Genomic DNA, 25,383 nt, shown 5'->3' with positions numbered 1-25,383 from the left:
TGTGTTGTGCATACTGAGATGTGTCCAGCACATCACCGCTACACTTTGTGCAGTGTTATGTTATTCATGGGTGAATTGCTTCCTTCACATATAGTTTGTTCACACCTGTCCCAATATTCAGCTATTGTGTGGCTGAGGAGCCTTGTTGTTTTCAGAATGTTAGCTGTTTTGTTCTGCGCTGCCTCGGTGGTAGAGGGAGGGATGAGGGGGTCCTGGGGTGGTGGTGTGTGTTGTGGTGTTCTAGGGTGTTGGAGCTGCTTGGTCAGTAGGTCTATGACTAGTGTTGGTCTTCAGATGTGGCTCTGGGCTGGGCTCCCTTTCATACTCTATGTAGTTATTTAATATTTTAAAAACAAGAAGACATTATATTGTTTAAATATTAAAACATTTTACAAAAACTGTTTTTAGGATAATAAAGTTATAAAATATAATACTTTTCTTTCAGAATTACTGGAAGGAAGGGGCACCTTCCTGCACAAAACAAATCACCACAGGCATTTTCCTCTTTCAATGTGTGATGTGTCCAGTACCTTCCCTGACTTTTTATAGTTTGGAGTGGGAATAGTAAATTATGTATATTTAGTGTCCAGCACCTTCCCTTAGGTAATGTAGTTTTGAGTGGGAATAGTGAATTATTATGGTACGGAGGTTGCCACCGCTGGACCGGCAGCGGCTATCCGCCCGCCATTCTAATAGACAACTAAATATATTCAATTTACTATTACCACTCCAAACTAGAAAATGACAGGGACGATGTTGGACACTAAACATATATAATTTACTATTCCCACTCCAAACTAGAAAAAGTCAGGGAAGGTGCTGGACACTAAACATATATACTTTTCTAATCCAACTCCAAACTGTCCTAACCCAGGGAATGTGCTGGACACTAAACATATATAATATACTATTCCCACTCCAGACTGTTTTAACTCTGGGAAAGTTCTGGGCACTAAACATATATGATTTACTATTCCCACTCCAACTCAGGGAAGGTGCTGGAAACTATACATTTATAATTTACTATTCCCACTCCAAACTACCTTAACTCAGGGAAGGTGCTGGGCACTAAACATATATATATATATATATAATTTACTATTCCCACATCAAACTAGAAAAAGTCAGGAAAGGGGCTGGACACTAAACATAATAATTTACTATTCCCACTCCAAGCTACATAAACTCAGGAGAGGTGCTGGATACTAAATATATATGTTTACTATTCCCACTCCAAACTAAGAAAAGTCAGGGAAGGTGCTGGACACTAAACATATATAATTTACAATTCCCATTCCAAACTGTATTAACTCAGGGAAGGTGTTGGACACTAAACATATATAATTTACTATTCCCACTCCAAACTAGAAAAAGTCAGGCAAGGTGCTGGATACTAAACATATATAATTTACTATTCCCACTCCAAACTGTATTAACTCACGGAAGGTGTTAGACAATAAACATATAATTTACTATTCCCACTACAAACTGTAATAACGCAATGAAGGTGCTGGACACTAAACATATTTAATGTAATATTCCCACTCCAAACTAGAAAAAGTCAAGGAAGGTGCTGGACACTAAACATATATAATTTACTATTCCCACTCCAAACTGTATTAACCCAGGGAAGGTGTTGGACACTAAACATATACCATTTACTATTCCCACACCAAACTGTATTAACTCAGGGAAGGTGCTGGACTCTAAACATATATAATTAATTATATCCACTCCAAACTATATTAACTCAGGGAAGATGTTGGATACTAAACATATATCATTTACTATTCCCACTTCAAATGTTATTAAGTCAAGGAAGGTGCTGCACACTAAATATATATAATTTACTATTCCCACTCCAAACTGTATTAACCCAGGGAAGGTGTCGGGCACTAAATATGTATAATTTATTATTCCCACTCCAAACTATATTAACTCAGGGAAGGTGTTGGATATTAAACATATATCATTTACTATTCCCACTCCAAATGGTATTAACTCAGGGAAGGTGCTCAGCGCTAAACATATATCATTTACTAAGGTGCTGGACACTAAACAAATATAATTTACTATTCTCAAACCAAACTAGAAAAAGTCAGGGTAGGTGCTGGACACTAAACATAATAATTTACTATTCCCACTCGAAACTACATTAACTAAGGGAAGGTGCTGGCCACTAAATATATATAATTTACTATTGCCACTCCAAACTGTATTAAGTCAGGGAAGGTGCTGGACACTAAACATACATAATTTACTATTCCCACTCCAAATGTCAGAACCTATGTTCAGTGACGTACTATGTGATGTGCTTTCAGCAATGATGAGAGACATGGATAGCTACCTTCAGCCGATCTACGAATTCCGATTTACTCACCTGTTATCAGGAGAGACCTCAGTGTTGCATCTTTGAGCCCAGTACTGATCCTGAAAAGTAATTCTAACCATACTTACCAGTAACTTGAATTTCCTTAATAGGCTAACATTGACTGGTTTCACTAGGAAATTCTTCAGTGTGGAGTTTTGCAACTTTAGAAAATCCCTCTAAAATCAGCAGAACTACGAATTCTGATTTACTCACCTGCTATCAGGAGAGTCCTCAGTGCTGCATGTTTCAGCCCACTACTGATGATGAAAAGTCATTCTAACCGTACTTACAGTAACTTGCACTTCCTTCCATAGGAATCCATTGTCTGGTTTTCACCAGAAAAGTTACTAAGTGTCTATTTTCACAAACTAAAAATATTCCTTAAAAATCGCCTGTATGACTTAAACGCATTCTTTCAACTGTTTACAGGAGATGCACCAGTGCTGGGACCAGGATCCACCACTGAGTAAGAAAAAGTAATGATAACACTACTTACCTGCTAAGTGAATTACCTCCCATAGGATAAAATTGGTGATTCTATGTGAACAAATGTCTCCCAACTTTTAAAATACAGTAATATTCCTTAAAAATCACTACTGTAACTAAAACACTTTTACTCAACTGTTTACAAGAGATGTCCAAGGACTGTATCTAGGATCCAGTCCTGTGCTTAGAAAAGTAATCCATAAAATAACTAATTGCATTTAACTAGAAAAACACATTGAGGTCAATGTTGCATTGTGTTTGAAATAGTGTTGCCCATTGCAACAACTGTAACTACTGTAGTTAAAAGTCTATTGCCTATTTGCAAAGTATTTAAACTAAAGTAATTAATTCTGAGAAAGTATATTTTGTAATGTAATCTATAATGTAATTACAATGTAATTTAAAAAATAAAATATCTAAAAATAAATAGTTAACATTTTTTTGTAAATCAGTATAAAAAAATACAACAATTAATACATTCAAAAATTGTCATTTACAAAACCTTCGAAATTCACTGAAAAAAACCAAAGGTTTCAGGCCTGATATAGTTAGGAATAAGCATTTAAAAACCTTTGAAATTCACTGAAAAAACCATAGGTTTCAGGCCTGAAATAGTTAGAAATTAACATTTAAAAAACCTTTGAAATTCACTGAAAAACACATAGTTTCAGGCCTGATATAGTTAGGAGTTAGCATTTAAAAAACCTTAGAAATTCACTGAAAAAACATAGGTTTTAGGAGTGTTATAGTTAGCTGGACATTTCACTCGAACAAAACCATTGAAATTCCTCCGATATAGTTAGTTGTACTAACTATATCTCGCGCGCCCGCAATCCCCTGCTGATGATGTCACATATTACATCATTCATGACATGGTCAGTGACATCACTGATGACATCGCAAATGACATCACTGATAACATCACTGATGACATCATCCATGTGACTATACACCTCATCATACACTAGTATAACTTTCATCACTCACTGTAAAATACAGAGTACCATATTTGAATCCATTGACACAACAATACAAGTTTCTAAAAACCCACTCAGTGATTCCTAGATCTATACACACACATCTAATCACTTACCTACAGAATCACTCATACATGCAGTCAATGATCAATAGAACACTATCAAATGTACTTATACACCTATATCGACATTACACACCAGCACACATTCTTTTCACTTATAAAGTCATCCTATTCACTTATGCAAAAAATTGATCATACTTACATTTACTTAGCTATACACTTATACAAACACGACTTTATCTATTCATATAGATAGTAACTTATACTTAGTGTGTTATAAAATCACGATTACAAGTATAGTTATCCATACAGTCACGCATACAATCACTGAGTCTTATGTATACTTATTTATAAACAACTGACACATACATTGCCTTTTATTTTTCTACTTTATTGGACATGTACCATTAAGAGAGATATTTGCTCATCATCACACCCATAAAGATATTCACTCACCCAAACAACTGTTATAACACGTAGTCTTAACATCATATACCTACTAAATCAACTATTCACACATCTTTGGGTAGTCACACACCTCCCACCGAACCACACACACATTCACTCTTCCATACAAATACTCAGTTAACTAATCAATAACTAATATAGACTTTCAAATAGCTAGTAACCAACTGGAGAAGTCGTTTTTACAACAACTGACAAAGTGATACAGATGATCACACAGGTTAGTCACTATCAAATATATTTAGAGAGACACTTTAAATTAGTCAAGTAAACAGTCAATCACACTGCTACTAAATCCTCCATCCTGATATTTATATCTATACATCCACTCATTCTTTAATGCAAATTGCTATATATATATATAATACATATTTGAATACAGAGAGGTACAGAAAGAGGAAAGAGAAGTGCAGAAGGAGCAAGGGAAGCACAAAAAGAGGCAAAAGAATGCAGAAAGAGGCAAGAGAGGTGCAGAAAGAGGCAAGATAAGTTCTGAGAGCGGCAAGAGAAGTGCAGAAAGAGGAAGAAATGTATAGAAAGAGGCAAGAGAAAGGGGGCATGGCCTCTGAAGACCTCTTAGCAATCCCACTATGTGGGAATTACTGGAGGTAACAGGAGGGGTTGTTGGCCCCCAAGTTCCCCTCCTATTACCTCAGTAAGTCCCACACATTAGGATTGCTAAGTCCTGATAACAGACCACACCCCCTTTGCCCACCACTCTGCAAACATGCTTCATGGTGGCTGCCCTCTTGGTTGGGGAATGAAGTCCGCTTCACTGCTGGGGGTTCTTAGGTGCCAACTAACCTACCTGTTACCTCCTGTAAGCCCCACACAGTGAGATTGCGGAGAGGGGGTTCTAGGACATGCCCCCTTTCTTCACTACTCTGCAAATATACCTCCTGGCTCACTCTAGATTGAGGGATGTAGTCCCCTTGCCTCTTGAGGATCCCTGGGGGCCAACTAGCCCTCTGGTTACCTCCAGTAAGCCTCACATTTTGGGATTGCTGAGAGGTGGTCGGAGGCCATGCCCCCTTTTTACATCTCTGTGAAAACATACCTCCTGGCATACAACAGGTGGGGCGATGAGGTCTACTTTTGTCCTGAAGTCCTCAGGACACAAGTGGACCTCATTGCCCCACCAGCAGTGTGTCAAGAGGCACCTGTGCAGAGTGGTGTGAAAATGGGCATGGCCTCCTATCTCCTCTCAGTAATCCCACTGTGAGGGGCTTACTGGTTGGCTAGTTGGCCACTAGGGACCCTCAAGTAAAGAAAAGGAGGCCCCCTTAACTGTCAACTTTGGGACAGGGGAGATAGCGTAGGAAACTTAAAAACATCCCACAAGGTTACCGCAAAATGGGTAATAAATGGAGTAGTGAACTACAATGCGTTCTGCAATACCTTGCAATACCAGAAATATACTTCTATTGTGCTTCAGGACAAAGAGTACAGCATATACTTTTGAACTTCTACCTATAAAACCACCAGAAACTGTAAATATAATTGCATACATGCACACAAAAGGATCAAATGTCAAAAAACAGATCAAACGATAATGTTTTAGAAAAATATATATATATATTTGTCAAATTATACACAACAAGTACATTATCAAAATATCATCATAACAAATCATTAAAAAACATACATGTTGCATGTTATTACATTTATTAAAAAAAGTTTTTATAAAAAACAACTCATAAGCATTCAGGTTAAAAAGGTTCAAAAGAACAGGGGTCGACGCGGCGTTTCGGTTACAGTTAGATAGACAACCTTCTTCAGGACCAAGTTCTAGAAGGAAACATACAATTACTAATCATTTCAAACTCAACATTTTCCAGAATCATTTTCTAAAACAAATACATTTTCATTCACTATAACATTTGAACAGGTGCTACTAGGTTTTATGCAAAAAGACAAAAAACTTTTTTTTATAATTTTTAACAAAGGTGGTCAGGTATTGCTAGAAAGCATTGCACATTGGTACTAGTACCATTTCGTGGGTCACCATGTAAATTATCATAGTGAAGAAAGCCCATAATGTGGGTCAGTGGAGCTAATATGGCCCAATCTGAAGTTTTTTAATAGGAGTGCCAAATTACTGGTGTGGGGCACTTACTGGCAGGTTGCCCTTTATGTAGTGTGAAGGGTGTTTTTAAAAAAATTTCCACCCACTTAGGAAATTACCTTAATGGTTATAGTAGCCTCCAACTAAATCCAGGAGGGCAATTTTGTGGTTGTATAATCCGGTATGGGAACTGAGAGTAATTTCTGTTATGGTTCTATAGTTCTTCACGGTATCTGCAAATGGTAGTAAGATTATATTTTAAAATTGAGCACTTTAAGTATTTAGAGAATTGCATAACAAAATTGGAAGAAAACTACCTTAAGATTTTATGAGGATAAATCTTATGCGGGTAGTAGGAGCCACCGATAAATATTTCCTGTATTGCTGCAAATAAAAGCTCCTGTTAGTTTATTGCAAATAGGGAGTGCTAACCAACAGTATACTGGTCTACTTAAATGGAATCACCACATGTTTGTACTTACCCAGATATAAATTACTGGCAGTAGTGGGTGTTGCACTTGCTTTTCACTATGCTGGTGTAGCAGCTATTTAGTATTCAATTCGTGCTGGGCTTTGTCTTGCCACTGGGTCTTTGGGAAAAGATTAAGAATAATTGTCTGTTTTAATATTCCATTCTGGGTTCATGTTTGAAAACAGCCCTATCGGATAGGTTTCAATATGCAGACTTAGGTGTCTAGTTTTATCAGTAGTGCGTAATTGATAGACTAATTTCACTGTTTATCGACAATTTATAATTATATTTATCATCTATGTGAATAGCGCATGTATTGCATACGTCTATCCGGAGAATATAATCGTCCATGTTATTTAAGAAAACAGCCAGTCTTTAGTAAAAGGCAGACAGATCAAGACCAATATGATGTTAAATGTCCGGCCGCGTTATACAAAGTCTATTTGAAAGTGTTGTAATCATTTTTAAGAAATCAAAAGAATATATCAAGTTCTGACACTAATGTACCCGAATGCAGGTTAAGTAGTCCTTGATTGTGCCGAAATACACCGCACAATAGCAGTGATACAGAGTAAAAAATGGCGAGGTTTTCCCTTCAAGTCTCACTGTCACATGCGTTAAGGATAAACGAGGGGCAGGTTGCAGGCGTTCGGGCTATATCGTCTTACCTCAAACGTTATGTTCGGCCTCCCTGCTCCTACTCCCGTCGCCGTGTATCTTCTCGCAGTCGTGTAATCGAAAGTATCTTTGATTACATTGGGAGTCTCTATTTATGTTAGGTGCACTATTATTGGGCGGTAAGTTTTAATCGTCCTGATTGGACGACGTAATGTCACATGGCGACGCGTCATACGTTAGCGTCGTTTGTTTACCTTTATTGACGCTGTATGTGCCGGTGCAATAATGGTAGGACTGGGGTTTGGATTGTGTACAAACATTAACACGATGTGTGCTGAATGTAGACGCCATAGAAAAATTAATATAACGGGAGAAATAAATATTATTCCGGCGAGAGAAATATTATTACGCCGACAATATAAAAGAACACGCAATATAATTAAGATGTTAAATGGAATTACGCATGAATGCGAAATTTCAAAATATCGGATTTATTGTTATCGATATTTATTAACCAATATGAGCAAGGGCTCAGAAATTAGGGCCTAGAATTACCTGAATAGAAGAAAGGTATTATATTGCCAAAATAATCACTTTAAGAGGTATAAGTTTTATGTGTTCAATGCTTGATGTAAAGCCGACCTAGTCATTCATTACATTGCATATGGCGGGGCTGTGAAAAGGGCAAAGATATCGGTTGCATATAAGTATTGACATGTTCCGAAAGAGATTTTATTTCACTTATGGATTAAATGGGGTAGGGGGAATGAGCTAAGTACAATTCCTATATCCATAGGTTCCCACATTATGATGTGAAAAAATATCAGATATTTAAAATATTAATGTAATAATAATGGAACCGGAATCTTACATTACCAACATATCCATCTGAAAATGGAGTGAAGGTATAGGAGCAAGCTGAGACCTCATAGGGAGAAGAGTGTTTCTCCACTAACCATATGGTGAAATGACAGGTCTACAAAGGGACAGTGAGCATTATAGAGGGGAGGATAGGTTCAAGAATTCAAAGAGATCTAATGATATTGTTGGATTATTGAATTCCTATATTATTTTCTCCCAGTCCTCTCTGCTGTTGAGCCCGGCACGGACACTGTTGCACCTGGACATATAAAATTGCTCGCGTCTTTTCCGCTTTTGTGTGAGGTTACCACCTCTGGTACCAAGCGTAACATGTTCCAGGCAGCACCATCGCAGATCATTTATTTGATGTTTAGCTGATTTCCAATGTTCTGTTAGGGGGGCACCTATCTTGTTCGTACGCAAGGCAGATCTGTGCTCATTAAGCCTGGTACGAATTTCTCTTGAGGTTTCCCCGACATAGATTAGATCGCAGGGGCAACTTATTAGGTAAATGACGCTAGTCGTTCTGCAATTCATGAAACTCTTTGGTCTAAGAACAGTATTTTTAATTGTAATGATATCTCCGCGAATTATGTTTTTACAATTGGTACAGCCCGAACAGGGAAAAGTACCTGTTGGCATCGGGGCGTTATCAATACACGGTTGTTTATTTGTAATGGGTTCCCTATAGGTATGAACCAGGCTGTTTTTAATGGTTCTGTTTCTTCTGTAAGAAAACATTGGTTTGGGGAGTTTATTATTATGTTTATCTGTCACGAGGTACGCTTGGTACCAGAGGTGGTAACCTCACACAAAAGCGGAAAAGACGCGAGCAATTTTATATGTCCAGGTGCAACAGTGTCCGTGCCGGGCTCAACAGCAGAGAGGACTGGGAGAAAATAATATAGGAATTCAATAATCCAACAATATCATTAGATCTCTTTGAATTCTTGAACCTATCCTCCCCTCTATAATGCTCACTGTCCCTTTGTAGACCTGTCATTTCACCATATGGTTAGTGGAGAAACACTCTTCTCCCTATGAGGTCTCAGCTTGCTCCTATACCTTCACTCCATTTTCAGATGGATATGTTGGTAATGTAAGATTCCGGTTCCATTATTATTACATTAATATTTTAAATATCTGATATTTTTTCACATCATAATGTGGGAACCTATGGATATAGGAATTGTACTTAGCTCATTCCCCCTACCCCATTTAATCCATAAGTGAAATAAAATCTCTTTCGGAACATGTCAATACTTATATGCAACCGATATCTTTGCCCTTTTCACAGCCCCGCCATATGCAATGTAATGAATGACTAGGTCGGCTTTACATCAAGCATTGAACACATAAAACTTATACCTCTTAAAGTGATTATTTTGGCAATATAATACCTTTCTTCTATTCAGGTAATTCTAGGCCCTAATTTCTGAGCCCTTGCTCATATTGGTTAATAAATATCGATAACAATAAATCCGATATTTTGAAATTTCGCATTCATGCGTAATTCCATTTAACATCTTAATTATATTGCGTGTTCTTTTATATTGTCGGCGTAATAATATTTCTCTCGCCGGAATAATATTTATTTCTCCCGTTATATTAATTTTTCTATGGCGTCTACATTCAGCACACATCGTGTTAATGTTTGTACACAATCCAAACCCCAGTCCTACCATTATTGCACCGGCACATACAGCGTCAATAAAGGTAAACAAACGACGCTAACGTATGACGCGTCGCCATGTGACATTACGTCGTCCAATCAGGACGATTAAAACTTACCGCCCAATAATAGTGCACCTAACATAAATAGAGACTCCCAATGTAATCAAAGATACTTTCGATTACACGACTGCGAGAAGATACACGGCGACGGGAGTAGGAGCAGGGAGGCCGAACATAACGTTTGAGGTAAGACGATATAGCCCGAACGCCTGCAACCTGCCCCTCGTTTATCCTTAACGCATGTGACAGTGAGACTTGAAGGGAAAACCTCGCCATTTTTTACTCTGTATCACTGCTATTGTGCGGTGTATTTCGGCACAATCAAGGACTACTTAACCTGCATTCGGGTACATTAGTGTCAGAACTTGATATATTCTTTTGATTTCTTAAAAATGATTACAACACTTTCAAATAGACTTTGTATAACGCGGCCGGACATTTAACATCATATTGGTCTTGATCTGTCTGCCTTTTACTAAAGACTGGCTGTTTTCTTAAATAACATGGACGATTATATTCTCCGGATAGACGTATGCAATACATGCGCTATTCACATAGATGATAAATATAATTATAAATTGTCGATAAACAGTGAAATTAGTCTATCAATTACGCACTACTGATAAAACTAGACACCTAAGTCTGCATATTGAAACCTATCCGATAGGGCTGTTTTCAAACATGAACCCAGAATGGAATATTAAAACAGACAATTATTCTTAATCTTTTCCCAAAGACCCAGTGGCAAGACAAAGCCCAGCACGAATTGAATACTAAATAGCTGCTACACCAGCATAGTGAAAAGCAAGTGCAACACCCACTACTGCCAGTAATTTATATCTGGGTAAGTACAAACATGTGGTGATTCCATTTAAGTAGACCAGTATACTGTTGGTTAGCACTCCCTATTTGCAATAAACTAACAGGAGCTTTTATTTTCAGCAATACAGGAAATATTTATCGGTGGCTCCTACTACCCGCATAAGATTTATCCTCATAAAATCTTAAGGTAGTTTTCTTCCAATTTTGTTATGCAATTCTCTAAATACTTAAAGTGCTCAATTTTAAAATATAATCTTACTACCATTTGCAGATACCGTGAAGAACTATAGAACCATAACAGAAATTACTCTCAGTTCCCATACCGGATTATACAACCACAAAATTGCCCTCCTGGATTTAGTTGGAGGCTACTATAACCATTAAGGTAATTTCCTAAGTGGGTGGAATTTTTTTTAAAAACACCCTTCACACTACATAAAGGGCAACCTGCCAGTAAGTGCCCCACACCAGTAATTTGGCACTCCTATTAAAAAACTTCAGATTGGGCCATATTAGCTCCACTGACCCACATTATGGGCTTTCTTCACTATGATAATTTACATGGTGACCCACGAAATGGTACTAGTACCAATGTGCAATGCTTTCTAGCAATACCTGACCACCTTTGTTAAAAATTATAAAAAAAAGTTTTTTGTCTTTTTGCATAAAACCTAGTAGCACCTGTTCAAATGTTATAGTGAATGAAAATGTATTTGTTTTAGAAAATGATTCTGGAAAATGTTGAGTTTGAAATGATTAGTAATTGTATGTTTCCTTCTAGAACTTGGTCCTGAAGAAGGTTGTCTATCTAACTGTAACCGAAACGCCGCGTCGACCCCTGTTCTTTTGAACCTTTTTAACCTGAATGCTTATGAGTTGTTTTTTATAAAAACTTTTTTTAATAAATGTAATAACATGCAACATGTATGTTTTTTAATGATTTGTTATGATGATATTTTGATAATGTACTTGTTGTGTATAATTTGACAAATATATATATATATTTTTCTAAAACATTATCGTTTGATCTGTTTTTTGACATTTGATCCTTTTGTGTGCATGTATGCAATTATATTTACAGTTTCTGGTGGTTTTATAGGTAGAAGTTTAAAAGTATATGCTGTACTCTTTGTCCTGAAGCACAATAGAAGTATATTTCTGGTATTGCAAGGTATTGCAGAACGCATTGTAGTTCACTACTCCATTTATTACCCATTTTGCGGTAACCTTGTGGGACGTTTTTAAGTTTCCTACACTAGGGACCCTCAACAGTGAAGGGGACTTCATCCCCCAACCCAGAATGCACCAAGAGGTGCCTTTGCAGTGTAGTGCAGAGAGGGGGCAGGGCCTCCTGCAAGTTGCCACTTTTTTTTTATTTTGGGAAGGGGGGCTGTATGGCCCCCATTCCCTTGACCCTTTGGGCCCGGGGACTCCAGCTCCCGGGGCCTGAGACATTAAAAATATAATAAAAAGGGAGGGGGGCTCACAGCCCCCCTCCTGACACCAATTAGGGCAATGGAGACCCCATCCCCTGGGGCCTAGCCAAATTAAAAAAAAAAATTCAAGGGAGGGTGATCTGATCGGCCATATCCCTGGACATTTTTGGCTCCAGGGACCCCATCTCCCAGGGCATGGCCACAACTTTGGAGATCATGGGGGGAGCCATAAGGCCCCCATGGTCCCTGCTGGCTCTCTTTCTCTAGCAGGAGCCAGCATTGCTTTTAGAAAAAGAGAGCTGCAAACATGCAGCTCCCTCTTCCTAAAAAACAATTCTGCTCGCTTCATGGAAGTGAGAGCAGTTTTCCTGCTCTCTCTTCCATGAAGCAAAGCCGAGGTTTGCTATGACATTATGGTCTGGGATGAGGTGTGTTTTAAAGTGTGATTGGTTGGTGTGTCCACTTTGGCAACGGCCATCAGCTAGGTTAATTTTTTCTGCATTCAATGTGCACAGTTGGGGTGCTTTGCAGTAGCTCTAGCACAAAGGTCTAGCGCCATCATGAAGCCTCTGACAATGGACAGGCAGTACAAGGGTTTCATCTTAATCTGCTTGGCAGTGGTACCACAACCCAGATGGTGGCGGGGTCCCTATTGGCAACATTTCCAACCACTGTGGTTCATGCAAAGGCTACTCTGACTGCTGCGGCCCAAACAGAGAACACTCCAACCGTCACATTCAGCGATTCAGCCTGCATGCATCGTAATATGGCAGGGGTAACTTTGCAGCCTCAGCAGTAGGAATTGGACTGCAGCCATGGTGGCCTGCTGGTTAGTCCGAATGGCATCGTAATGACCCTCTATATGTTTTTATCGTTGAGGCTTTGGCATTATAGTCTAAGAACAGGGTCCCGATGTACAGAATACAGGTCTCAAGAGGCAAACATTTTAGATCAGGCCTGATTATGCCACAATATCCAGACATATTGGAATTAGGTTCCACAACCACCTCGGCCATGACTGACTACACATTACAGATGGATCATAGAGTTCCCTTTCTGTGCTAGTTGGGGAAGTTTCCAGTAACCTACACATATTTTGTTGGCATGGCACTGTTGTTAGCCAAAAGGTTATTAGCCCATCTCTGGGGTAGGGAAACTACCCCACTCAATAAATTCAATTAAAAAAACATGCAAAAACACTTTAATTGTAATGGTATTGACTCGAGCTGTTTATAGCATAACTTTCTATGTCATTACCTCATATCTAAATTGACACAGCAATTGCAAACCAAAGGTTTACAAAGACACCTCTTTCAGACAACAGCTGACTACGTATTTTGGAAGAACGTTTGTGACCTCTAATTCATGCCCTGATGAAGTCACTGGTTATATCCATGTGATGCAACATGTGTTGGGTAGATCATGATTGAAGATTGAGATATATGTGTTTTATGTTACACAGTAGATAAAGGAACAAAAATGCCCAGGGTCCTGAAAAAACCAATATGAATATGAGCCTATTCCTTGAGGCAGTAAAATGAGCATTGGGGATGATGGCATCTCCTGCCATCGGAGTGTAAAGAGGAGAATGCTAAAATGCTTCACTTTATAGAGTAGACATTTTGGGGTTTGGCAATGTGACTTCAATATCTTCCTTGTTGATGGATCTTAGCATGTTGAATTCATCTTCTTTAGCTAAGCTTAGACAACTTCTAGATTAGTTCAAGGTACGAGAGACTCCCAAGTTAATCCACTAGGAAGATTGCTTGCCTGATATGCTGGGCTCTTTGGGGGCGGCAGCCTACTAGGCTGGTTAAGACATGTCTACAGATTGTCTAACTAGATAGACATTCCTTAGCTTTGGATTTCCTTGGAGTCTATTTCTAATAATATGGCAGAAAAAGAGAATTTCATGTTTAAGACATGGCTACAGTGCAGAATGGTTAGAAATGCCTCTGAAGGCTTTTAACCCCTTCATTCTTAAGAAAGAAGAATCCTTGCAAATTTGAAACATCCATGGACAACGTTAAAGTGCTATTCCCAAGGTTTCATATACCAAGTTAGATTATGTGCTTAAACACTGAGCAAGATTAATTCTAATCAGGGCCCTTTTCTCAGTCAGGGCATTTTATGCTTTTTAATGCAATAACCAAGATTAGTAGTAAACACACACTAACTAATAACACCTTGAAAAATCAAGTGTTGTAACAATAATGGTAGATGCAATTTTGTGAATGTATTATTGTACAAATCCATACAAATGTATCTTAATGATATTACCCCTATTGTATGTTATTTGAAAAATCATATTTAACTGGAACAAGTTTGTCATATCCATATTTTTAGTGTGACGTGTTATTATATATGCCTGATGACTGAATTATGTTATTTGCCGGTTGCTTGAAATTCAGTGAATGATGCCTGATTTATTTTTAAAGAAGCTTAGGCAGCCTTGATTTTTTGCAAGCGTTCTGTTATTCTGTTGCAGCTGTGAGTATGTTGTCAGTGGTATCCATAGACCCCCCTCCCCAGTTTTTACTCCTGCTGCTCTCTAAATGGTCCCACTCAAGAAGGCTTTGCATAACATGACATGGCTTTTTGATAATGGTCCTCTAAAGTTGTCCACTTTAATTTACCTGATGCTGCTAGGGAATTAGTATAGCCTACTGTGTCAATGGACAGCACACCTCTCATGGGTTCCTTTTGGATTCTAGCCATGGTCTGAGTTTGGTAACATTTAGAGTTCAATGAACGAATCTCACAGATGACATCACATTATATGACCAATGTGCGTGCTAAAATTGCACATTTCAAAAATGACACCTGAACAGCACACATCTTGTTGGACACAGGAAATTTGCATAAAGGGTTTCCCATCTTTGATTGTAGGATTGAGGGGGAACTATGGAATTCTTTACAGTAGGGCAAACAGGAACTGATGCAAGAGTGGGTAGTGTTGCACCGGGAATATTTTCATCATTGGTTAGGCAGTGTCCATGCGAGTAGTACTGGTTAGTGCCAACCATAAATGTGGTACCCTAGGAAACCCTTCTCAGAACACTTCCTGGACCTACAAAAGAACAGAAAAGTACTGGAAGCTGCCTAATGTGTCCTGAGGAGCACTGAAAGACTAGACTGGGTCCCTTTGTACCATGGACAAAGAAGAGGATTCCAACTGTTAGTGGACAGGCCTCCTGTGTTGCTACAGGGACACAAGTGGAAACAATTATTTTGTGTGGAAGGCCAGTTGCCTAGTTCAAATTGGACTTGACTTGGACCCTGTAAGTCATGGCAAGATAAAGCCCTAAATTCCTAAGAGTGTCCCTTGAATTTGGGATCCTTAGTTGCAGATAAGAAAGTAAAGAGACTGACCACTGAAAACTGATTTTCAGATCTCCTGAGACTGAGACCAACCACCATAGTCACTCTAGGTTAGTTATGGTTGGGGATTCTCAGTAGCAGGAGCAAAAACGTCTCAGCTGGACCTCGATGGGAACATACCCAGCATTGTTTGGGTATAGCCTGCAACCTTGCCACTCTGAGAGATTTTGACTTTCATTTTTCAGACTAAGCCAGAAGGTACAATTCTTGACTGTGCTTTTCCATTTGGTGTATCTGAACTCAAGACCCCTTGTTGTCTACCTCAGAGTGCACCTAGGTCTCTGTCTACCACAACCGTTTGTCGTGCAGGCCTCAGCCAGACCCGCTAGTGCAAGGAGTTCGCCCTTCTCTGCGCAAAGTCCTCAGACCCAATTGAAAGAAGTTGGCACAGAAACTGGAAAATACAAAACATAATGTTTATTACACCCCATGAGGTGGTGCTACAATTCAAACAGTACCCTTCGGCATTGCCAGAAGTAGCACAAAAGGCTAAAGACGCATGGTTTATTTATACCCACACAGGGGCTCAAAAGAAGGCGGTACAAAGCACAGGAGCACATTTTATGTACATCTAAGGCAATATCGAGAAGCACGATCGATCAGTGGGAGGATCTAACAGTCTTGGGGTCTCGGCTAACACATTCCAATCTAGGGCTAATCACTAACAGATGTGGACCCTAATGGTCAGCGGCAAAACAATGAGACGCTAATAATAGCCTGTTGCTGGGCAGATTCAAGGGCCATGAGCAGAAAGATAGGACAAAGCAAATGGTCGACACGAGATAGCATGTGGCAGACAAAATGGCTGCCATGAATACAAAATGGAGTCCGTCAAATGTCAAGATAACGGCTAGAACGAAGATGTCTTTCGCTAACGCTCAACCTAATCGCTGTTAGATTACAACAGACGACCCTTTTAGCGTTAGCTAAAGACATACGCTCCTTTAGGATAATCTATACACTCATCTCGTACATCTATGCACATTATACTAGTCACTTCCTTATCCAACGTATGTTGTGCTTTCATGGCATTCCTTTTAGATGGTATACAAGCAGTTATGCACATAGAACATAGCATTGGGCCACAGTGGATACACATAAAACAGGTGAAAATCACTGCAATTGTAATACATAGAATAGTCAGTAATTTCCAACCCCAGGCATAAACTAGAGCCCAAAACCAGCCAGCAAAAGTCCAGGTGCCATTTTTAGTATGAATATCTGCAGCGATCTTATGCAGTTTAAGAATTGCTTCATATACTGAAGGCGAATTATCTGGGATGAAAACACAACAACTACTTCTGATAACTTTACCTGCTCCTCCTCTATCTGCTAACATAATGTCTAGCACCATCCTATTTTGGAGAGTTACAATTCTAGCAATCTGCAACTCTTCAGTAATATTGCCAAGAGCTATAGCAGTTTCATTAGTGACAGCTTCCACAACTCTAGTCAATCTTCGTATTTTCCTGCTATTTAATGCAGCACCCACAAAAGGAAACAATCCCAAATTAAAATCAACATATTGTTGTAGACTTGTGTTCGTCTAATCCACTTCATCAATTCTTATTGTTCTTTTATAACGATTCATGGAAATGTTTCTAAACAATTTGAAATCTCGGTGATACGAAGCAGGTGCTAGAAAAACAGGAGGCAATAGGAAAGAAACATAACATATACCTGACCACCCTACTGGTAGTCTATGATACCCATGACATCCACATACTAGATATGTGTTATGTGAAGCCAAGTACGTACTATCATTTAATCCATCTATATTTAATACAGTAACACAATCACTAGTCCCAACTGGAATTCGTCCGGTACTTTGCACACACAGGTCTGCTTTTGTCCTTCTAACTGTGATTACAGACTCGATGCTTGTGGTAGAGTCTCTCGTATGGGTGAAAACATATGGTGTAGAAGCATTGTCCGGTCGATATTCTTCCCATTCCCATATAGTTCCATTCGCTTGAGGATACCCATGTTCATCTTGATAGCACTCTTTATTCAGACGAATAAGAAGTCCACCTACTGCAGGTTTCCTAGTCGCAAAGAGAAGAGTGTACCAGGCTCGACGAGAACCATTATGCGAAAAAGGAAGTGGAATAAACAGTGTTCCACCTTTCTTCTGATGTGCTGGAAGCATACCACATATCCAACAATTTGTGGCATTCGTTGCATTGTGAGTATGGTGGAGCATCCGAACAAACGTATTATTAAGATATGATTCTCTGTGCTTTTGCTCATGATACGGAAGAGTAAAATGCTGATGCTCTTCTGGGACTGGAGTGGTAGGAACCACAAAAAACTCATGAGCAGGAATCATCATTTCAATGGACCAGGTGATCACTGCTATAATTGCCAAAAGAGCAAAAACACCTAACACTCCTAAAATCTTTTTCTTAGTGGTTATCATAGTAACAAAGTCAGCTCTCTCAAAACTACAACAAAAACTGAAAAAACAAAAATAGTCAATGAGCTCTTTACCATGGGTAGACATTGTTTTCTTCACCACAGATCAAGACAGGTGTCACTACACTACGCAGGGCTGATCCCCTCCCTTGTCATATTGGCATTCCATTTCCACTACCCAGGGCGGTTGCTCAACCTGTCTCTCAAAAGAAAAACTGAAGATCACTTCCTCGGTCTCAAGTTGTATTGCGTTGCTCCAGGAGTCATCTGGTCCGGGAAGAACTCCGCAGATCCGTCAGGTGATACAGCAGGGACTTTCTCCATAGTCAAGATCTCTCGATGATGGGTCAGCACAGCAGGTTCCACCAAGGTCAACAATACCTTCCGATAGTGAGTGCTATGCACCCAGTTCTTTTTGTTGGTGACTCGAACTGCCGTTCTCGTGGCGAGGAGTACTTGCTCTGGTCCCCGCCACCTCGGCTTCAGGCTGCTTGACCTCTCAAATACTTTTATCATCACGAAGTCACCAGGATGGAGTTCATGGCCTTCACCTTTGGATTTATCGGGGAGCGCTTCTCGAACCTGTTGATGAATAGAAACCAAGCTGTCGGTTAATTGTGCCAAATAGTCATTCATCAAGACACAAGGTACATCATACACAGAACTCGGTTTCGGAACTCCCCAATTATTCATTGGCCGTCCAAATACCACCTCGTACGGGGTGAGACCCGTTCTAGAATGTGGTACTGATCTGATGGACAACAATTTACAATGGCAACGCATCTGGCCAAGTCAAATGCGTAGAAGCTTGAATTTTTGCAATTTTCAGCTTCAGAGTAGCATTATACCTTTCCACCAATCCTGCTGATTGTGGATGGACCACAGCATGGAACTTCTGCTTGATTCCCAATCCCTTCAAGACATACTTGATAACTTCCCCAACAAAATGAGGTCCGTTATCATTCCATAAAAGTCTGCAAACACCGAATCTCGGGGAAAACTCCTTCAATAACACCTTAGCAGTAGTAATAGCAGTATTGTCTTTTGTGGGGTATGCTTCAATCAATTTACTGAAGGCACAAACCACCACTAAAACATACCTCAAGTTATTACAACGCTCAAGCTGAATATAGTCCATTTGCAGGACTTCAAAAGGTGCAGTCGGTGTAACAAAACCTCCAGATGGAACTCGCGATCCCTTTAGAGGATTGTATTGTAAACAAATCAAGCAAGACTGTACTACTCTCTTAGCTGTGCTAGCAATTTCTGGATGCTCCCAAACTTGCATAAGCATTTTCGTTATTGCAGAAGCTCCAACATGTGCTAGCCCATGTGCCATCTGAACCATAGGTTGTACGAAAGCTAAGTCAGCTTCCATCTATCCATCTGTTTATTTCTCCAACAACCTTCATCATCTAACTCTCCTTCTTCATACCACTGTTCACGTTCTTTGTCAGAGGCTGTCCTCTGTATCTCTCGCACTTCCTGCCTAGCATCATGCCATCTCTCAGCTTGTGACTTCACTACATACATAGGAGTAGTATTTCTTTTCAGCTTCACGTGCCACGTCGTCTGCAAAGGCATTTCCTTGTCCAATCTTGTCTGTCACCTTCTTGTGCGCACTACACTTCACTATGGCTACTTTCTTTGGACATGTTAATGCAATCAAGATATTATGCACTAATTCTCAGTGCATTATTTGCATTCCGTGAGACGTAAGAAAGCCTCTTTCCTTCCAGAGTAGGCCAAAATCATGCACTACTCCGAAAGCATAGCGGCTATATGTGTAAATGTTCACACACAAACCAGCACTAATCTCACAAGCTCATGTCAAAGCTATCAATTCAGCTACTTGGGCCGATTTCTGTGGTATGCGAGCTGTCTCCACTATTGTTTCAAACGTGGTGATTGCATACGCAGCTGAGGTCGTACCATCTGTTAATTTCAAACAGGACCCGTCAACCCACAATTCACCATCCACATCTAGAAAGGGCGTATCCTGCAGATCAATGCGACCCTTTGTCTGTTCCTCAGTCAGGAATAAACAATTGTGCGTTTCTTGTGACTGAGGCTGAGTCACCGGATACGGCAACAAAGTAGCTGGATTCAAAGTTGCGCTTCTCTTTAATGTAATATGAGGAGCTAGCAATGTCAGTTCATATCCTGTAAGACGAGCGCTAGTTAAGTGCTGCGTCTTTGTCTGATTCAAAAGAGCATCAACAGCATGAGGTACTAATACTAACAACTTGTGTGACAAAACTATTCCCTCACTCTGCCGTATTGACACAGCTGTTGCTGCAACTGAGCGAAAACACCCAGGTAATGCTCTAGCAACAGGATCAAGAACTGCTGAAAATTAAGCACAAGGACGTTGCTTATCACCATGTAACTGAACTAAAACTGACAATGCACATCCATATTTCTCGTGTAAATAAAGTGTAAAAAGCTTCGTGTAATCTGGTGTGCCTAACACTGGTGCTGAACATAGGGCTTGTCGTAACTGTCGGAAAGCACTTTCGCATTCATCTGTCCATGGAAGGGGTACTGGAGTGTCTTTCGCCAAAAGCGCTAACAAAGGCTTAACAATGTGTGAAAATCCCAAAATCCACTGTCTACAAAAGGAAGTAAGACCCAAAAATGCACGTACTCCTTTCTGTGTGGTAGGGACTGGCGTATCTAAAATTGCTTGTATTCGATCTGATGTCAATGCACGTCCCTCCTAAGACAAAAGGTGACCTAGGTAGGTTACCTTTGGTCTACAATATTGTAGCTTCTTTCTAGACACCTTATGGTGATGTGCAGCAAGAAAAGAAAGCAAAGACAGAGTAAATTTTTCACACTGTTCTGAGATGTTGGATGCCAACAAGATGTCATCGATATATTGTATGAGAGCTACACCTTCGGGTAATGCAAAAGAATCAAGTTCTCTTTTTAATGCTTGACTGTAAATACTCAGACTCTCAGTATAGCCTTGAGGAACTCTACAAAATTTATACAATCGATTATTCAAAGTGAAACCAAACAGATATCGGCTGTCAGGATAAATAGGGATCGAAAAGAAAGCGTTCTTCAAGTCTATCACAGAAAATGTAGTGGCAGTCGGAGGAGCCAAAGTAAGGAGTGTTGTGATGTCGGAAACCACAGGATACTGTGGAACGACAATCTTGTTCACCTCCCTCAAATCGATAATGAATCTGTAAACTCGTGTATCAGTGTCTCTTTTCAGAATCGGAAGAATCGGACTGTTGCAAACATTAAATGGAACTTCCTCAACAACCCCAACTTGGATCAAATCATGTACAATTCGTATGAGTGCTTCTTCACCCTCCTGTGAGATCCTGTATTGCGGCAAACGGGGTAACACAGTTCCCTCCTTAACACTAATCTGAACTGGTGGGATAACCATCTGACCCAAATCAGTGTCTGAGGTAGCCCACAGAGATTCGGGAAGGGAAGCTATTGCAATATCTTCTTTAACAAAACAAATTCTTTCAGCGTCGGAGTGATTATCATTCAAAATGACTCGCACTCCTTCAGGAGAACATCGTATTGTGGCTCTAAAATACTTCAACATGTCAAGACCCACAATATTGTCTGGTGTGTTTGGGGAAAGCAAAAACGGACATGGAGCACTAAATTTATCAACATGGAACGCAAGTGGTGTGACAATGGGCTAAGGGAAGGTGTTCCATCGAAACCTATCGAAGTAATAGTTGTGCCAGACAGGGGAGCCCTCGGAACCAATTGTTTAGACAAAGCGCTACGAGTAGCTCCTGTATCAACCAGAAACCGATCAGTAGAACCCAAAACATGTGCTGTAACATAGGGACCCGTCTGATCTACTGGGACTTCAACTGATTCCTTACCCCATCCTAAGCGATCCTATGCATGAGCAGAATCATAAAGGTCAGGCTGGACATAATCAGACATTTGATATTGATTCCGTCTATCAAAAGTGTTGTGGCTATTCTGTGGTCGTACATTTGTATCAAATCGGGCACGATCATTCGTATTTCCCCTAGGCCCCGAAAACCCTGAACGATTTCTCATTTGGCCCCACCCTCGTGAAGTCTGCTGGGCGCGCAACAATGGGCAATCAATCATCCAATGGCCAAACTGCTTACAATACGCATATTGATTAATAGACAAATTCGTACAAGTGTAGGGGGTATTGAAAGATCCTCGTCCGCCTCTATCGTAATTCCTATCCTGGCCTTTTTCATAGCCTCTAGAGGGCGGACAGTAAACCTGAGCCAACATAACTTTTGTTTTTAACTCTTTAGATTGTTTGTCCTCGTTCCCCTTCGCTTCTAGTTCTTGGCGCTCATAATATTGAGCCGTTGTTAGAACAGATGCTGGAGAGGATGTAGTCCAAGAACTTTCACTAGCTTTTAGGCGGCTGGCTATCCCTGGTAACAGATTCGTGACATATTTATCGACAAACAGATGTCTGCCGGTATCATCCGTCAAAGACTGACCGCTAAAATCATGAAAAGCTTCCTCAAAGCGTGTAAAGAAATCAGAAACTGATTCATTTGCCTTTTGTTTGTATGATGCTAAAACAGTCCAATCAATCTTTTTAGGGGGAATAACTGTTTTAAGTTCAGTCAATATTGCTGTAGGAAGATCTAGTATTAACTGATGTGGCTTTTTGGCGGGCTCTCTATCGGCATCTATTCATTCCAAATCTTTCCATTCGGCACCAAAAATAGCACGGTCATCAATTTTACGAACAGTCCTCCACATATCTGGCGGCAGAATTAAACCGAAAAATAAATCTATATCACATAGGGTCATAGTACAGGAATTTAAAGTGCCTTCAACTTCCTCATAAAAGGCGGCTGGATTTTTACGCGGATCAGGTAACGCTGCTTTAAGCGCCATTACATCTGCTCTATTCCAAGGAGTGTACACCCAATCATAAATAAAATATCCTTTAGAATCAACAGAATTTTTATTGTCACTATCACCCGTTCCTTTAGGAGGAACATACAAGGGTGCGGCTTCCCGCATAGGTCTCATGTTAACTGGTATTATCTTATCTGTTACAAAGATAGAAGACTGCGACCCTCCAGACAGATTGGGCTGTGGAGCGGCGGCTGCAATCTTTTTCTGCTACTTCAGGTGGAATGCCTCATTTCGTAATTTAATCAATCGTCTAATCACGTCGTCTACCTGGGAAAAAACAAAAGAACCATCACGTAGCTGTTTACGATCATTTGCTATATCATTAGGTTCTAAGATTGGAGAGTGCTTTCGAAACATTTCTACAACTTCATCAGCAAATGTCTCAGTAAAATATATTTGCTCCTTTTATGACGAGTCTTTCATAATAGCTAAAACATCAGGAGCAGAATTAGTGTTACGTAGTGCTATACAAGCAGCTTCTCTAATTTCGACCAAACGCGCAGTAGTCAACATGGATCGAGTGTCCCGCGCTTTTTGTTGGTCTGCTTCAGAATCCTCGTCGCCTTTGGCCGGAGCGGACGGAACGGCATACGGAGGTGGAGGTCGATCTAATAACAAAAAATCATCTTGCGTTTTATTAAAGACAGGATAGAGAGGCTGTCGGACAGGATATTGGCCAGATACCTGCAACCTATGTTCTTTCTCCTCTTGCACCTTTAACTCTTTCACTTCTTTCTTTCTCAACTCCAGCGCTTTCTCATACACATTCTTTCGCTAACGGTCAGCGGCAAAACAAGGGGACGCTAATAATAGCCTGTTGCTGGGCAGATTCAAGGGCCATGAGCAGAAAGATAGGACAACGCACATGGTCGACACGAGATAGCATGTGGCAGACAAAATGGCTGCCATGAATACAAAATGGAGTCTGTCAAATGTCAAGATAACGGCTAGAACTAAGATGTCTTTCGCTAACGCTCAACCTAATCGCTGTCAGATTACAACACGTTGACTCTTATTGGCACTTACCACTTCTTGGTATCATTTTCACTTAAAACCTCATATCTGCAGGTCCCCTTACTTGATTGATTTTTGTCATTTTAAACTAATTTTGTTCGGTAAAATTGACATTTTTCTAATTCAGTATGGGATTTTTATTGTTTGGTGTTTTGGTACAGCATGTATAATTTATGCATTACCCTATGTAAGCCTGTTTGCTCTGTCCCATAGCTGCCAGTAGGATAAACACAAGTTAATTTAGTGACTTAAGTGTTTACCCTGACATGTTAGTGTTAATTCATTTTCTTACAAGAAGTATATTTTGTGAATCATTTTGATGTCGGGCGGACCGTTGTAGTCTCTAGACAGACCGACCTCCCTTCGGCGGTCCCAACACCTCAATTGCAACGCGACCGCACATGGTTTGTTCGCAAGCTCCCATTTTTCTATAGAAGCTTCCTCTATGGTCGGAAAGCCTCAGCTGCACAAATTCCAATGGAGAAATGGAAATGGGAGCTTCTGTTAATCCCTGAAGTGCTTGGCAGGAACACAGTGCAAGGATTCACAGGGAGAACCTATGGTGCCCCCCTGTCAATCCTTGCTTCAGAGGCCACTGAGAGATGGGAGCCCTGCTAGGGACCCCCAAAGTCGCTTTCAGACAGGCTTTTCATTTCAGAAACCCCAACATGAAAAGCCTGTTAGAAATCAATATCATAATCCCAATGGCAAAAAGCCATCTATAGGGGATTATGAAAGGTTTCTGACTGGTCGGCGGGCTCCTTGAGCCCGTCGGAAGCCGGTTTGAAAGACTGGCCGGTTTACACTCCGACCATCTACATTATAATTGCAAACCTACGAGGTTGGTCAGTAAGCCACCGACGAGTGGTTGGAGGCTTACCGACCAACACTGTAATCGGTCCCATGGTGTTTAAGGTCCTTCTTTTCAAAAAGGAGAACAATAGTATTCCATTTTACAGGTGACTGCAGACAGCACCAACAATTATTCTCACCTTTGCTCCAGCTGAACCTCAGTAATGGAATTTATGATGTGATAAAGCTGGCATGAAAATTCTACCTTCAGCATAGATACTCTGTGCATTCATGGTATGGCTGCCTACATGGAATGTCCACTAGTAGAAGATATAGAATCAGGAAACATTAGACTCATTGACTAAAAACTTTTAATTGATGGATAGTTTAATGTGCTCTAGTTTAGTGTGGTCTCCATCCACTCGAATTCTTCCAGCTGCAAATGTGCCCTGTAGAGAACCCCAGGCCATTATAACACCTGGAGCATTTTTTTTTCTACAGCAT

Source organism: Lissotriton helveticus, chromosome 1_1 (assembly GCF_964261635.1).
Source record: "Lissotriton helveticus chromosome 1_1, aLisHel1.1, whole genome shotgun sequence".
Taxonomy (NCBI): domain Eukaryota; kingdom Metazoa; phylum Chordata; class Amphibia; order Caudata; family Salamandridae; genus Lissotriton; species Lissotriton helveticus.
The sequence above is the reverse complement of the archived record's forward strand: the minus strand, read 5'-3'. Positions refer to the sequence as shown.